The sequence below is a fragment of the Pelophylax lessonae genome, assembly GCF_965119305.1.
Source record: "Pelophylax lessonae genome assembly, chromosome: 5".
Lineage (NCBI taxonomy): Eukaryota > Metazoa > Chordata > Amphibia > Anura > Ranidae > Pelophylax > Pelophylax lessonae.
This window is the reverse complement of record NC_138772.1, coordinates 501,413,780-501,431,155: the sequence shown is the minus strand read 5'-3', so window position 1 is coordinate 501,431,155 and position 17,376 is coordinate 501,413,780. Positions and strand designations below refer to the sequence as shown.

At 40.3% G+C, this 17,376-nt stretch overlaps 1 protein-coding gene across 1 annotated transcript in view; it reads left to right on the top strand.

Annotated features, from left to right (window-relative positions):
* CSMD3 (CUB and Sushi multiple domains 3) overlaps positions 1-17,376 on the top strand; it is a 1,619,578-nt gene that overhangs the window by 1,115,016 nt on the left and 487,186 nt on the right. The gene's annotated exons all lie outside the window — the stretch shown is intronic.

Here is a 17,376-nt window from a genome sequence, read left to right as displayed (position 1 = left end):
TAGCGGAATAGAAAATATGATCCCAAAAAAGTGTATGTATATCACACGTACACAACCACACTAGGCCCCAATTACTATTGTTTGTACCCCTAAAAGGCTAGGAGTAGGGGGAGTATGGAACAGGCAGCACCCTCAAACCTTCAGAAGTATGAGATGAACCCCAACAACTTGGAAAGGTGGATCTCTCTCACACGTACCAACACAGACTATCCCCCAATTTAACTGATCCCCAGAGGTTTTTGATTAAATAGCGGAATAGAAAATATGATCCCAAAAAAGTGTATGTATATCACACGTACACAACCACACTAGGCCCCAATTACTATTGTTTGTACCCCTAAAAGGCTAGGAGTAGGGGGGAGTATGGAACAGGCAGCACCCTCAAACCTTCAGAAGTATGAGATGAACCCCAACAACTTGGAAAGGTGGATCTCTCTCACACGTACCAACACAGACTATCCCCCAATTTAACTGATCCCCAGAGGTTTTTGATTAAATAGCGGAATAGAAAATATGATCCCAAAAAAGTGTATGTATATCACACGTACACAACCACACTAGGCCCCAATTACTATTGTTTGTACCCCTAAAAGGCTAGGAGTAGGGGGGAGTATGGAACAGGCAGCACCCTCAAACCTTCAGAAGTATGAGATGAACCCCAACAACTTGGAAAGGTGGATCTCTCTCACACGTACCAACACAGACTATCCCCCAATTTAACTGATCCCCAGAGGTTTTTGATTAAATAGCGGAATAGAAAATATGATCCCAAAAAAGTGTATGTATATCACACGTACACAACCACACTAGGCCCCAATTACTATTGTTTGTACCCCTAAAAGGCTAGGAGTAGGGGGAGTATGGAACAGGCAGCACCCTCAAACCTTCAGAAGTATGAGATGAACCCCAACAACTTGGAAAGGTGGATCTCTCTCACACGTACCAACACAGACTATCCCCCAATTTAACTGATCCCCAAAGGTTTTTGATTAAATAGCGGAATAGAAAATATGATCCCAAAAAAGTGTATGTATATCACACGTACACAACCACACTAGGCCCCAATTACTATTGTTTGTACCCCTAAAAGGCTAGGAGTAGGGGGAGTATGGAACAAGCAGCACCCTCAAACCTTCAGAAGTATGAGATGAACCCCAACAACTTGGAAAGGTGGATCTCTCTCACACGTACCAACACAGACTATCCCCCAATTTAACTGATCCCCAGAGGTTTTTGATTAAATAGCGGAATAGAAAATATGATCCCAAAAAAGTGTATGTATATCACACGTACACAACCACACTAGGCCCCAATTACTATTGTTTGTACCCCTAAAAGGCTAGGAGTAGGGGGAGTATGGAACAGGCAGCACCCTCAAACCTTCAGAAGTATGAGATGAACCCCAACAACTTGGAAAGGTGGATCTCTCTCACACGTACCAACACAGACTATCCCCCAATTTAACTGATCCCCAGAGGTTTTTGATTAAATAGCGGAATAGAAAATATGATCCCAAAAAAGTGTATGTATATCACACGTACACAACCACACTAGGCCCCAATTACTATTGTTTGTACCCCTAAAAGGCTAGGAGTAGGGGGAGTATGGAACAGGCAGCACCCTCAAACCTTCAGAAGTATGAGATGAACCCCAACAACTTGGAAAGGTGGATCTCTCTCACACGTACCAACACAGACTATCCCCCAATTTAACTGATCCCCAGAGGTTTTTGATTAAATAGCGGAATAGAAAATATGATCCCAAAAAAGTGTATGTATATCACACGTACACAACCACACTAGGCCCCAATTACTATTGTTTGTACCCCTAAAAGGCTAGGAGTAGGGGGGAGTATGGAACAGGCAGCACCCTCAAACCTTCAGAAGTATGAGATGAACCCCAACAACTTGGAAAGGTGGATCTCTCTCACACGTACCAACACAGACTATCCCCCAATTTAACTGATCCCCAAAGGTTTTTGATTAAATAGCGGAATAGAAAATATGATCCCAAAAAAGTGTATGTATATCACACGTACACAACCACACTAGGCCCCAATTACTATTGTTTGTACCCCTAAAAGGCTAGATGAGGAGTAGGGGGAGTATGGAACAGGCAGCACCCTCAAACCTTCAGTATGAGATTGTGTTCACTGTACCCCACAAAGATTGAGTTCACTGCACCCCACAATGATTGTGTTCACTGCACCCCACAAAGATTGTGTTCACTGCACCTCACAAAGATTGTGTTCACTGTACCCCCCAAAGATTGTGTTCACTGCACCCCACAAAGATTCTGTTCACTGTACCCCACAAAGATTGTGTTCACTGCACCCCAAAAAGATTGTGTTCACTGCACCCCAAAAAGGATGTTGTTCACTGCACCCCAAAAAGGATGTTGTTCACTCCACCCCAAAAAGATTGTGTTCACTGCACCCCACAAAGATTGTGTTCACTGCACCCCAAAAAGATTGTGTTCACTGCACCCCAAAAATGATTTTGTTCACTGCACCCCAAAAAGGATTTTGTTCACTGCACCCCAAAAAGGATGTTGTTCACTCCACCCCAAAAAGATTGTGTTCACTGCACCCCAAAAAGATTGTGTTCACTGCACCCCACAAAGGATTTTGTTCACTGCACCCCAAAAAGATTGTGTTCACTGCACCCCAAAAAGGATGTTGTTCACTGCACCCCAAAAAGGATTTTGTTCACTGCACCCCAAAAAGATTGTGTTCACTGCACCCCACAAAGGATTTTGTTCACTGCACCCCACAAAGATTGTGTTCACTGCACACCAAAAAGGATTGTGTTCACTGCACCCCAAAAAGATTTTGTTCACTGCACCCCAAAAAGATTGTGTTCACTGCAGCCCAAAAAGATTGTGTTCACTGCAGCCCAAAAAGATTGTGTTCACTGCAGCCCAAAAAGATTGTGTTCACTGCAGCCCAAAAAGATTGTGTTCACTGCAGCCCAAAAAGATTGTGTTCACTGCAGCTCACACACAGAAAAATGGATGTGGATCACTGACACCTGCCTATCTCCAATCCCACACCACACAGCAATATCGATTGTAGTTTGTAGAACACAGTTTCCCTAAAATTCAGCAGACTCTGTCCCTAACAGGATTGAGAAGAGATCGTAGATCAGGATTGAGTGCAGATTCACCCCACCCCCCACACAGCAATATCGATTGTAGTTTGTAGAACACAGTTTCCCTAAAATTCAGCAGACTCTGTCCCTAACAGGATTGAGAAGAGATCGTAGATCAGGATTGAGTGCAGATTCACCCCACCCCCCACACAGCAATATCGATTGTAGTTTGTAGAACACAGTTTCCCTAAAATTCAGCAGACTCTGTCCCTAACAGGATTGAGAAGAGATCGTAGATCAGGATTGAGTGCAGATTCACCCCACCCCCCACACAGCAATATCGATTGTAGTTTGTAGAAGACACTGACCCTATATAATTCAGCAGACTCTATCCCTAAAATGCCTACAACTCGCCCTGCCTAAACACTCCGACCTGTCCCTCAATTCTATCCGGACACAAATGGTTTTTTCCTGCCTATCTTTCCCTAATCAGCAGCCAGCACGTTGATGTGTGCTCTGTCCCTGAATCTAAGCAGCATAATGACGCCGCTGCGGCTGCCTCGAACTTATAAAGACTTGGTCACATGCTTCAGACGGCCAATCACAGCTACTGAGACATTTGCAGGCATGGCTGGGATGGCTTAAGGCACACCAGTTAAACGATTGTTGATTGGCTGTTGAAAGCCCGCCATGAAAAGAGCGCCAAAGCATGCAAAACCCGGAAATAAAACGACCGAACACGGATTTTTACCCGAACATACAGTAAAGTGTCCGTGTCCGTGTTCGGGTACAAAAAATCCAATTATTCGGTACGAACACGAATAATACAGTCCGTGTTCGCTCAACACTAAAAAACATACATTTTTACTCATTAGGAAGAACAAATCAGAAGAAACTAACTAACTAAACTAATATTTCATTGAAATAGATGGTTTAACCACCTGCTGCCTGGGGACATTTTTTTTTTTTTTTTTTCATTTTTTACACACATGTTAAAGTTAGCATTTTCCCTAGTAAATTGTTTAGAACTCACAAAATTACATATTTTCTGGAAGCAGAAGCCCTAGAGAATAAAATAATAATAGATGCAAATTGTATGTCACACAATATTTGCACAGCTGTTCGTCAAATGCACATTTTTAAGGAGAAAATACACTAAATTAATTTTAGTGCACACAAACGCAATCATTTTTTTTTTTTTTTTTGGGGGGGGGGGTAAATATAAAAGATAATGTTGGGTTGAGTAACCAAAAATCAATCTACAAGCAGTGCTAACAGGTGTAAAAGATAATAGTGAATATTGTTAAATGAATCTGTGCATAATAGAATCAATAAATACAAAAGGTGCTCAAAATAATCCACATAGGTGCCAAAGTGCTTCCAAGAAAGAAACCCCTATGGGGATGCACTCACCAGATCTGGAATAAAAACAAGCCTTAAGCTGAGACAATATCCCCTGGATGGATGGATCCTGCACAGTCTTCAAAGTATCTCTGTATCAGCTCCTCTCCACTTTCTCCTCAACCATGTATTTAAAAGAAGGGGAAGGAGCCAAACATAGTGAAGCCCGTAGTTATTTTTATTTAATAAAATATGAAGAAACTACTCACAAAAGTATAAAGGTAATCAGCATTGGAATAAGCGATCACAGCGAGTCATCCCACTTCCGCGTACGCTGCCGGCGTGCGTTCCACGGTGGTTTCAGGAAGTGACGTCGTGTGATGTTCCTCTGCCCGGAAGTGTGTCAAAATTGAGTAACTAGATTGTAAACATTGCAATACCTAAAATTGTGCGTGTCAATGCAACAGTGATACCTAAAAGTTTTCATAAGACAGGTTGCTCTCAGCGAGGACTCTGATATAGGTGCCACATTCCTTAATTATTGAGAAAGAAAGATTTTTCCCCTTGTGGTGGGACTTTAGAGGCCTCTAAAGTTCCACCACAAGGGGAAAAATCTTTCTTTCTTAAAAGTTTTCATAGGTAATGGCCCCAGAATTATTGCTTTCACTCTGTTATTCACAGCGATACCTAACATATAGGGTGAAAATTCCATTTACATACATTTATGGGACCTATACTCATGATTGCATTTGCATGTATGTGCGGAGAAAATTGGGGATGCATTTATATTTTTTTTAATTATTTAGAATCACTTAAAATATTTTTTTTTACACTTTTTCATTTCACTGTATTGCTATTACAAGGGGGCTAATAGGTAATGGAATGTTATGTGATTGCTTTGGGCATGTGATAGGTATTTTTTATGAAGACATCTGAGTTTATACCTCCAATGTTTCCCCTGCCCGGCAAAGTAGCTTATCAAGCACTGACTGTGCTTGATAAGCTGCTTCCCTGGCTGTAGCAGCCAGGGAATGACAGCTCTGAAACTGGAAGTAATGAATAATTTCTTCTAGCTTCATTATTCACAGAGGAGATTAGGGAATAAATATTCCTCTATCTCCTCTGTATTTAACTATTGCCATACATGATACATATTGCTGCATGTGTCAGAGTTAGAACAATTCGTATATGACCTTTATTCATGGTTAACTTTAAACAAATGATCTGTAGGGGCTTTTAAAGTCACACCTATGAAAAATAAAGGGTACTAAAGTTTGATTTCATTTTATCGATACGCGCAATTTTAAAGCTTAACGTGTTGGGTATCTATTTACTCAGCAGAACCTAATCTTTTATCATTTTAAAATGTGTAATATATTGTGTTTGTGTGCAATAAAGTTAACTGTAGTTTATTCTTTACTGAGAATTTGTGCTTGATAATCCGCTGCGTATATATATCATGTGACATAGAAAAATTGAACTACCACCTTTTTATTCTCCCATGTCTGCTTTCGTAGAATATATAATGTTCTGTCCAGCCATGTTTGATACATACATACTTTGTCAGGGAGTGACACCACTTTCTCTGTTGGTGTTAAAGTGGTAGTAAACAGCAAAACAAAATTAAAAAAAAATTGAACCCTGCAAGATTATAGTATGATGTGCTAGTGAAAGACTTGTCCTAAAAGGAAGCCCTCCAGCAAAGTGCTGTCAAGGCTCCCAGGCGCGTCCATCCTTTCCCGGGTTTGCAGGCTTTGGCTTCTTGACTGGCCGGGCAGCAGTGACATCATTCCCACACATGCTCGTGGCAGTCACGGCGGTGGCACAGCTCTCTCAATGAACAGTGCGCCAGTGACATAACTAACTGCTACTAAAGTTAATATCTCCTAAATGGTGCAGGTTTAGGAGATATTTATTGCACCTATAGGTAAGCCTTATTTTAGACTTACCTGTAGGTACAAGTGATCCACAGGGGATTTACTACCACTTTAAAAAATACAGTGGTTTCACCTCCCATCCCCTCTCATAGCATAGAATGGAAAATGAAGAAGCAATAGCACATTAATAATTCATTACCCCTGCTCTCTCCTCCTGTCAGCATTTTCCCTGTTGGCACATGTATAACCAGCAGAGCCTGATTTGCTACTAGTGCTATTCTTCCTTCCCCCAGTCTTAGTGCAGTGCTGTAGGGGCAGCCAGGAGGCTGATATCATGACAGACTCAAGTATTTACTTTAATTTGTGAAAATAATTCAATTAATTTATTAATCTATAAAATATTATAAAACTTCATAACATTGTGTTTGCATATCTGCCTAATGTTCCTCTTTAACTAAACTGTATCGATCACGTGGTCCTCACTAAATTGGCAACTCTATAGCTAAAAGACGGGTACAGCGCAGTTTTAAAATGCCAGGAGGGTGCACATAGATGTCCTCCCATTCTCGTGCTGCCTGTGAGCCCCAGGGTGGTGCACGAGTGGCGTGCTCAGTGATTGCTGAGTCCTTGGGAGTGGGACCCGGCTGATCACAGAGCAGGGTAAAGGGCCAATCACAGCAGGCCCTTTACCATGTGATCATCTCTCAGCCAGTGACAGCTGATCAAGAAAGTAAACAGAAATGAGTTTCCAGCTTTTTTTTTTCTTCACGCTGTCAGTGTGAAGAAAATAAGCATGCTGTTAACCGACTTCTTTTAGAGGGACATTGGTCCCCTTAGCGGTCCCCAGTGTGGCAAATCGGTGCCTTCCATGGCTGTTAATCAGTGCCCACCATTGCCATCTATCAGTGGCAACCAGTGCCATCTATCAGTGTCCATCAGTACTGATAATCAGTGCCTACTAGTGCAACCAATCAGTGCCCACCAGTGCCAACTATTATTGCCCATCAGCACTGCCAATTAAGACCTCCTCACCAGTGCCTCCTGATCAGTGCCCACCAGTGCAACCTATCAGTGCTCATCAGTGCTGACTCTCCATGCCGCCTATCAATGCACCACTTATCAGTGCCATCAGTGCCTCCTGATCAGTGCCCACCAGTGCCCATCAGTTCCCCAATAAGTGCCCATCAGTGCTGCTTCATCAGTGCCACCTCACCAGTGCCCATCAGTGCCACCTCATCAGTGGCTATTAGTAAAGGAGAAAAATTGTCATGTTTGCAAAATTTTATAATAAAATATGGCATTGGTCCCTTAATGATCACCAGTTCTGCAAATAAGTGCCCTCCTGTGCTTCTAATCAGTGACATCCAGTGCCACCTATCAGTGCCCATCAATACTGCTGATCAGTGCCCACCACTGCTACCTATTATTGCCCACAGATGCTGCCAAGCAGTGTCTATCAGTGCCTTATTATCAATGCCTACTGACGAGTGCCCACCAGTGCCACCTACCATTGCCCATGAGTGCCACCTATCAGTGCCCATAAGTACCACATATCAGTGCCAGTCAGTGCCACCATCAGTGCAGCCTCATTAGTTCCTCCCGATCAGTGCCCACCAGTGCTGCCTCATCAGTGCCCATCAGTACCCATCAGTTCGCCTCACCAGTGCCCATCAGTGCCACCTCATCAGTACCCATTAGTGAAGGAGAAAAATTATGTTTGCAAAATTTTATAACCAAATACGAAAAACTTTTTGTTTTTTTCAAAATTTTCAGTCTTTTTTTAATTTTGTTTAGCAAAAATTAAAAAAAAAAAAACAGTGTTGTTTAAATACCACCAATATAAAGCTCTATGTGTGTGAAAAAATGATCAAAATGTAATTTGGGCAGTGTTTCATGACCACGCAATTGTCATTCGTGTGAGAACCCTAAAAGCTGAAAATTTGCCTGGGCAGGAAGGGGGTATAAGTGCCCAGTAAGCAAGTGGACAAGGAGAGTGTGTAAAAAAATGTAGATGACTGAGGCTGCAATAAAACCTGTGAAAAAAAATCTGTAAAAAAGTATAGCTTTTCTTTTGACATAAGCAGCCCCAACGTTTTATTCAAATGTAAATCTGATGCATTCTTTAATAATTGAGTGGCGTCTCATACACTGGAGATACATTTCTGTATGTTGTCCAGCAATATACAATCTGATGCCAAGTGCTTACACTGCTGGATGCAGTGATTAAACAATGGAATTATGAGATTGCTTGGCTGCGTTTATTAGTCCCGGACTGATGCTGTTTTTTGGCAGATTATATGTAAAATTAGTTTGCTTGTTTTTGATAATTTCTCCATACTTGACAAACTTAAAATATCTTTTCAAGCACTCAACAAGACTTATAACACTTCGTCTTTTTGATATGTAAATATTGATTTGGGAATCAATGTTCCAGGCTGAGTTGCATCTTCTTGCCACCTGCACATGACTTTTGGTAATGAGTCCATTCATTTATTTGATAACCATTACTAAAGCATCAACATGGGAGGGGGCTGGGTAATCTTCCACTTTGTTACGCAAAGTCAATATTTGACTTTTGGAGGATCCTAGGCTTTGGGCACAAATTATTGCATCAAATCTGGCCGGTTCCTGCTGAATTTCTTTCTGTTTGTGGCCAGCCTTACTTTCAGTTACGAGTGAGTTGGTTACTGATAGATTCATCCGTATCCAGCGATGTCCACGAGAAGGAGCTTCTGCCTCATAGTCAGCCAAAACTATCCTGGCAGGTTAGATGTACAGAAAAGTAGTCTGTGCTTTTCAACTCCTCCTGAAATAAAGTGGTCTTTCATTTCAAGGGGTGGGGGCATCAACGTATAAAAAAGTAGACAGATTTATTTTTTTAAATCTTTCCAAATGAACAAGGCCTCTTCTATCCCAAGAGCCCATATCAGTTGCATGAGATATTAAAGGAGATGTACAGCCAAAGCTTGTTTGGCTGTACATCTCCTATTGATCACAGGAGTGCTGTTCGTTCTGCACTCCTGTGACCCATTTTCAGTAGGGAGCGGGCTGAAGTCCGCTCTCTGCTGACGTCACAGATGTTGGTCCAGGCACTGAGTCATCACGACCATGGAGTCGGGATCTGCCAGGTGTCTGGACTGATACCCTGCTCAGCCTCTCAGCGAGCCTGAGCTGGCTGCCCCATCCCCTCCACAGCTTAGTGCTCCAATGAGCGAGAAGAGGGCAGAGCACAGGGCTGCTGACTGACAGGGAGCTGTCAGAGCCAAGCGATCAGTTCTCTTTGTAAAAAGAAATAGGGTGCGCTAACCATACAAATGTGCAGCAGCACTGAAAATGGGGAAAATAAATGTGATAAAAGATATAGTGCGTTCAACACAATCATAAATTGTAAACATGTAACATCTGGGTTGTCCCAAATACTATAGTGATTATTATACAGTATTAAAAACCATATGTGAAAGTTCTTTATGAAAAAAAACATATAATCTTTAACAGTTGTGAAAGAATATAAAGTCCTCCAATTGATCCAGATAATCGCGAATAGCCAAAGACCAAGCTTCCATTAATAGTGGATCTTCAATCTTGCTAATCTTAGACCGATATGTGATGGTGAAATAGAAGAAATAGCCTCTTACCAGAACGTGACCACCTGAAGTGCGGAACACGTGGCGTGGCGTGATGGCGTGATGCTCCCCCTCCGACGCATTTCTCCTTATCAGGCTTCAGCTGGGGCCGGAGCACTGGACCGGTGTGCTCCGATCCCAGCTGAAGCCTGATAAGGAGAAACACGTCGGGGGGAGCAGCCACGCCGTCACGCCACGTGTTCTGCACTGCAGGCGGTCACGTTCGGTACACTGGGAACCATTGTTTATGCTTAGTTCCTTCCACTTGCCATGTAAGTGTGTTTCTTTTTTAATAAAGTTTTTTTAAAAGGGTAATGCACTATTGGCACTTTATATCTTTTGTTATGGGGGAGCTACATTAGAGTACAGTATCGCCAGCCACATTGGTGAGTTGGATATGGTGGAGTGGAGAAACATTCAGCCAACACATTGAAGCCGTCATTGGATACCTATACCTGTGCATCCGTATAAACAACAGTGGTTCATGCCTACCCTCTACATACTTCTGGTACAAAGTTTGCACCACCAGCGAGGTGTCACCTCACTTGATTTTATTAGTTCATGTGTGGAAAGTGCCTATTCACCAATAAGGCTTACTTTTTAGTGTTATCTGGTAAGAGGCTATTTCTTCTATTTCACCCTCACATATCGGTCTAAGATTAGCAAGATTGAAGATCCACTATTGATGGAAGCTTGGTCTTTGGCTATTTGAGATTATCTGGATCAATTGGAGGACTTTATATTCTTTCACAACTGTAAAATATTATATGTTTTTTTTCATAAAGAACTTTCACTTATGGTTTTTGACACTGTATGATGATCACTATAGTATTTGGGACAACCCAGATGTTACATGTTTACAATTTATGATTGTGTTGAGCGCACTATATCTTTGATCAGTTCTCTTTACTTTGGCTATGGAGAAATGGACTCTAGAAGTGATAAGAAGTGGTTACTCAATCAAGATCTGTGATGACTGTTGTGATTGACTATCGGTAATAAAGAAGGAGGAACATAAGGAGGGTTGAATTAGGTGGATTATAGGACTTCTCATATTCTCACGTTCCTCTGGCCCCTGATGACTTCCTAAGATCTTATCATTTCATTAGTAGTGTTTTCATTCAGTAGTGTCACAGCTTTATGGGTAGGGTTTACCTTGCCATTGGTTAAGTGGGCTTAGTTTGATGCCATTAATGGGCTTTGGATAGTCTGTCTGTACTTTAAACTATGTTATCTGAGTTTATATTCACAGTTCACCTGTGACTGGCACAGGTTTTGTTATCAGCTGTGAGTTCTTTGCAGTTGACCATTATGTTTCATATTATTATGATGTTGCCTTCTTCACTATTATGCTCTTCTTCTTTCCACCAAAACAGTTTCAGTGTAATTATTTGGGAGGTGAGGAGGCAAAGTATGTATTTATTGGTTATAGCTTAGTACATCTTGTTATGCAGATGCTCCTTAATATTCAAGTATTCTCATACAAAGATGTGATCATTATTTGCCAAAAATGAAATGACTTCTTTTCCATTCAATATCTCCAGTGATGGAGAAAAGAGGAGAAGAGAAATTCTGAAAGAGAAATACTTTCCTTTTGTCCAAGTGAATAAAAATATGCATCAAAATACTGATAAAATGTGATAATAGTATCAAGTAATGCTAGTAACATGCTGAACATCTGTAAGGCAGCCCATCATTTTTTTTTTTTTTTTCGTTCAACCAGAAGGTTGCCCAAAAAAAATAAATAAAAAAAAAAATTCCCCCATCAACACACTCTATGTGAATGGGGGAATCCTCCCCACTGAGCTATTGTATTCTGACAGCGGGGGGGATTTCCCTGCCATAAGAATACACTGATCAAAGCTGCAGGCTATAGCCAATTGAAAGGGAAAAATCCAACAGGGGCGGTTGTACAGAAGTTGATCAGTAGATCGACTTCTATGCAACCTCCCTGCCCACATATGCATCGAAAGTCGGCTGGTCCCTGCTAAACCAGGAGAATTTCAATCCATGTACGGCCGGCTTTAAACTGAGAAAAAAATAAAAGGATATTCAGTATAGGATAAACATTTGCTGAAAGGTGAATTTGTTCTTATGACTTTGCATAGTGGATTTCATAAAACAATAATGTCATTCCTGTTAAAGGTTACTTATCATGGGCAGGCGTAGAGCCCAGGTCGATTAATTAGTCATTTTAAATATCTATTGTTTTTGTAAGATATATTTTCTGTGTCTTTTTTTTAGGTACTGAAAAATGCACATTCTTTTTTGTTTCACATTGGTGGTCTTGCTTTCTCAATATTCATAGTTTTTTACATTTACTAGCATTCTTTTTGTGGCTTAAATCTCAAATGTTTAAAAAAAAAAACAATATTTTTAAACCACTTTGTAGTCTGATGCAGAACAGTGTGAAATAATGAGTCCACATTGACATAACCTTGACTATTCAGAGCCAGGCACAACCTTGACAGTATTTGTGCTGCCTACTTACTGCATCAAGTCCCTTTGTTTAAATTTTAAGCTCTAAATAGGGATGTCTAAATAGCTAATGCTTCCCATTTTAAGCTTCTTAATGGCTATGCATAACATAAAAGTAAATAGAGAGCTCATAAAACAGTCACACAATATCAAATTCATTTCAATGGCTTTAGAAAGCAGAGGTTGTGTTTATGGAAAATAATAGCTGTCCTTTACAAAGCTTTCTATTCTACTGATGCTGGCCCAGCAGAAACTGATTGTATTTAGGCCAGAGATGAGAAGCGTGACATGTCTGGAATACAAAATGTGTTCATTATCTTATACCCATGGTGCATTTTTTTACTGAGCTATGTAAGCTGTTCTAGGCATCCCTGAGCCAGTACCTAAGTCAATAGGCTAACAGGAAGCAAATCCAAAGTACCCCATTTATAATTGGTATTGACCCACCTATACTCAACTCCCCAGTGTGAATCATCTGCTTAGTAGTCACTTCAAAATATCCAGTGTTTCATTGTATAGGGGAACATGTGATCTCTTCCTATGATGAAGGGCTTGGACATAACAGCCAATCTTCTGGCCCAAGCACTGTCACAAAAGGACAAATATCTCATCATCCCTGTAATCTCCAACTTTATCTGACATGAAGCTTCATAAGGTTGACACTCAGAGCAAAAAAGCAGTGATGCAGTGCAGAGAAGGGGAGTATAAATTGGTGCAATAAAAGAGGGTCCATCGGTGGGCAAAAGTGGTAAAGTGATGTAGTTCCTGTAAAAGAAGCCTTTGTAAACCAGAGAGTTTGAATTTGTAGGCAAATCTCAGCTTGTAAGAGTCAAGCTTGGGTTCACCTATAACATTATTTGGCCAGTTGGGAGCTTAAAAGGTAGCAGGTTCAAGATCTGCATGCAACTTCTGTTGCCTATATCTTAGAATCTACAAATCTTACTGCTGAAGGGAGAGGGGCCAGCAGGGCTACTGACTGACAAACTTTGGCTGTTCAAGGACATTTTCACAGTATATGGCCAGCTTTAATCTGAATAACATCTAATCAAATGCTGCCAGAAAGCACACACATTATCACATGTTCATTGGAAAGCTCCTAAAGACTGTACTGTGTAACTTAGGGCTTGTACACACTTGACTAAATCTCTAACGCTTAACAAATGCTCTTAAGGTGTTAGTATGGTGTTAGTATGAGCGTCAGACAGGCGTTGATTAGCTTTAGTATGGGGAGTTTTACAAGCATTAAAAACACTCCATAAACACACTATGCTGATGAGCGTTAAAAGTGCGTTAAAACTGCTCCACAATGGAAAGTGACAGAGATAAACTAACTTTAACATGCTACCACCGTCCTGAAACCATGCTGCAAATGCCTGCCAGAGCATTTGCAAAGCATTACCATAGACTTAAATGGGAGGCGTTGAAAGGCTTCAAAAAACCTCCCAACTTGACATGAGGCTTCAATTTTGAAGTGAAGCGATGCTTACGCTTAATGTTTCAATAGTGTGAACAGCACAATGTGCTGTCTATTGTATCTTGTACATGGGCATTTGAAGGGCATTTTTAACGGCATTTAAACACCTGCTTTTAATGCGAACTCAGCGTGAACTCCTGAAAGGATTAACAGAAATTAGGATTTAAGTGTAATTTAAACCCCCAATGCCTTATGACTAAGCAAATTTTGTTTTCGTGAAACTCGTCAACTGTATTCATCCTCTGTCTCTGTTGTTTGTCACTATGGATCATTTGGATTATTTGGATCTTCAATAAATGGATTTTATCTTTCATACTTTCAATCAGGAGTGCGGTTGCTTATTTTCCATTGTTACTCAGCTGCCGGGTTTTCGGACCTAACCTGCACCCTGTCTGACTGTTTGGACATTTGCACACCGGAGAGGTTTTCCTCTTTCTTCTATGTTTGGCTATTGTATCTTGTACATAGGCGTTTAAAGGGCATTTTAACGCCATTGAAACACCTGCTTTTAATGCGAACTCAGCGTGAACTCCTGAAAGGATTAACAGAAATTAGGATTTAAAGTGTAATTTAAACCCCCAATGCCTGAGATCCCCACAACACAAAAATAAGGGGTGCAAATCATTCAGAAAAAGTGATTTATTGTTTTAATATGCCATTTATTTCTATTTTATTTTTTAACCAAAGTGTTGGGTTAACATTTTGCCCCCAGTGATTAAAGAAATGAGAATATTTTCCCTTTTTTTCAAAGAAACATGAAATGATAAAATTGCATCTAATATTGCACTATGTATTCTTGAGAGGAAATGCAGTCCAAGTTAATTAGCACTATATCTTGAAAGGGAAGGCAAGCCTCTTTCAAGTAAAGGATCTCTAAAATATCCAAGGCACCATCAGGTTAAAATAAAGTAAGATACCTTCCAGATTTGTACAGTAAGGCAACCTAAAGGTTGTGCTGAAATGCCATAACCTACAAAGTTCAATCAGAATGTTGTTTAGTGTTGCTGATAGGTGGAAGATAATTTATGATTGCTCTGTATATTTTTCGAGACTCCAAAGATAGCTTGTTATGTAAATATTACTTAGCCTGTCACCCTGAAACCTTGCTACCAGACAAACAATTTTAACAAACATCTTCCCTTACATTCTATGTGCATTTTAACATTTTTATTGCTTGATATGTACCTGTAAATGCATCCCTTGTGTAGACATCTAAACTTGAGACTGTTGCTTGGCGCCCTCATCTTGTAGGTGATGTCAGTACCCCCAACAGACTGAGTGCTGACACTCAACAGATTCCCTTTCACTTTTCCTCCAGCAGCTACATGGAAGGCTATGTAGAGTGCTAACAGGAGAAGCAGATAAGTTGGGACAGACTGAAAGTAACTAGACACTCCTAGAAGAGGAAAAGGCTATGAAGTGCAAGGAAGTAATGGCTGTACTATAAAATTAACTTTAGGTTTTCGAGGAAGTTCAAAGGAACAATTGAAGTAAAAAATAAATAAAAAATGAAGTGAAAGAAAAACACTGAGAATGAGCATAAAATTACTTAGTTTTCTGTGCTTTTGTCCAAATTTTAAAGTTGGTTATAGATTCTCCTTAACCACTTGCCAACTGCCCCATGCAGAATTACTGCAGCAGGGCGGATCAGCTGTGCATAATCACGTAGATCTACGTGATTATGTGCACACAGTTTCGTCAGGGTTTCGCCGAAGCCACGCTCCCGCAGTGATTAGACACAGTGGGAGGCAGACTGTGGGAGGAGCTGGCTCGATTGCCGCCTGCCTCCCGCGATCTTCCGCAATACTGACAGGAGGGCTGTCTTGTATGTAAACAATGCAAGACGACTCTCCTGTCAGAGAGGCAGGGAAAGATTGTGTGATTCAGCTAAGCTGAATCGCCGATCTCTCTCTGCCTCTGTTAAATCCTTCACCAAAACAGTTAGTAAGCTCAAATAGGGAACACGTTTAACCCCTTGATCACCGCCAGTGTTAACCCCTTAGCTGCCAGTGTCATTTATACAGTAACCGTGCATAATATTTAGCACTGAATACTGTATTAATTTCACTGGTCCCCAAAAAATGTCACTTAATGTCAGATTTGCCTGCCAAAATGTCGCAGTCCTGATGAAAATCACTGATTGCCGCAATTACTAATAAAAAATAAAACAAAAAGTCCATAAATCTATCCCGTATTTTGTAAACGCTATAACTTTTGCGCAAACCAATTATCATACGCTTTTTGTTTTTTTGTTTTTTACCAAAAATATGTAGCAGAATACAAATTGGCCTAAACTGATAAAAAAATTACACTTTTACATTTTTTTTATTGGGAATGTTTTATAGCAGAACGTAGAAAATATTGACATTTTTTCAAACTTGACGCTCTTTATTTGTTTATAGCGCAAAAACAAAAAATTGCAGAAGTGATCAAATACTACCAAAATAAATCTCTATTTGTGGGGAAAAAAAGGCCCTAAATTGTATTTGGCGTTGGACAACCGCGCAATTGTCAGTTAAAGCAACGTAGTGCCGAATCGCAAAAAAATGGCCTGGTTATTAAGGGGGTAAAACCTTCCGGGGCAGCTGAAGTGGTTAATGTGTCTCTATCATACAACTGAAAACTTTGAACAAGCCCCTTACCTGTAAATAATAAACAGTATACAACAAGCTGTGCACACAGTTTTAAATAAAAAATCACCATGTTATGGAGAGATAGATAGATAGATAGATAGATAGATAGACCTAGGATAGACATCCATTTGCATAGCAGATAAGTGAGAGTAATAAATATTTATTTAAAAGCTAAACTCTTTTTTGTATGTAGTGTTTTTTTACTACACCTTTTATAAGTTCCCTCTCTTGGCATATAACTCTTGCAATTTCATTGGTGCTTACATTTTCTTTTTCACTATACTACATAATAAATTGAAGGAACTTTTTCCTTTTCAACACCAAGTTCAGATTTTATAGTCTCTTACCCTTCCAGGGAAGTCGTATTCAAAGACATAAAGAGTCTACTGTAGTCTGCACTTTCTGGCCATATATCTTTAAGCAAGGTCTTGCAATATCTCCAAAACATAAACGAGGTGCTCATCTCACAGTTGACCCTTAAATTTCTGCCCATGAGTCATTGACATCAACATCAGGATTGAGTGATATTCTCCAGAGGGAGAGATTGCGGAAATGGAGGTGAGAAGACAGCTATTCTTCAAATCATTGTTTAGAATGGTGGCCAATCAATACCCTTCAAAGTATTCTACTAAGGGCTTTAATAAAGTGGCACAAGCTTAGGAATTCAGTAAGTGTTACAGCAATCTTGAAAAAATGTCAATGCTTTTCAAGAGCTAACATATAGGGTATTTTTCCCCACCCTATTTGCCTATTGTTCTTCTCATATTTTGAAAGTGGTAGAGACAAACATTAACTTCTTTAGACTGCCTACTGTTGTGGTACACCAGTTCATGTTTATTATAGTGACTTAGTCATTGGACA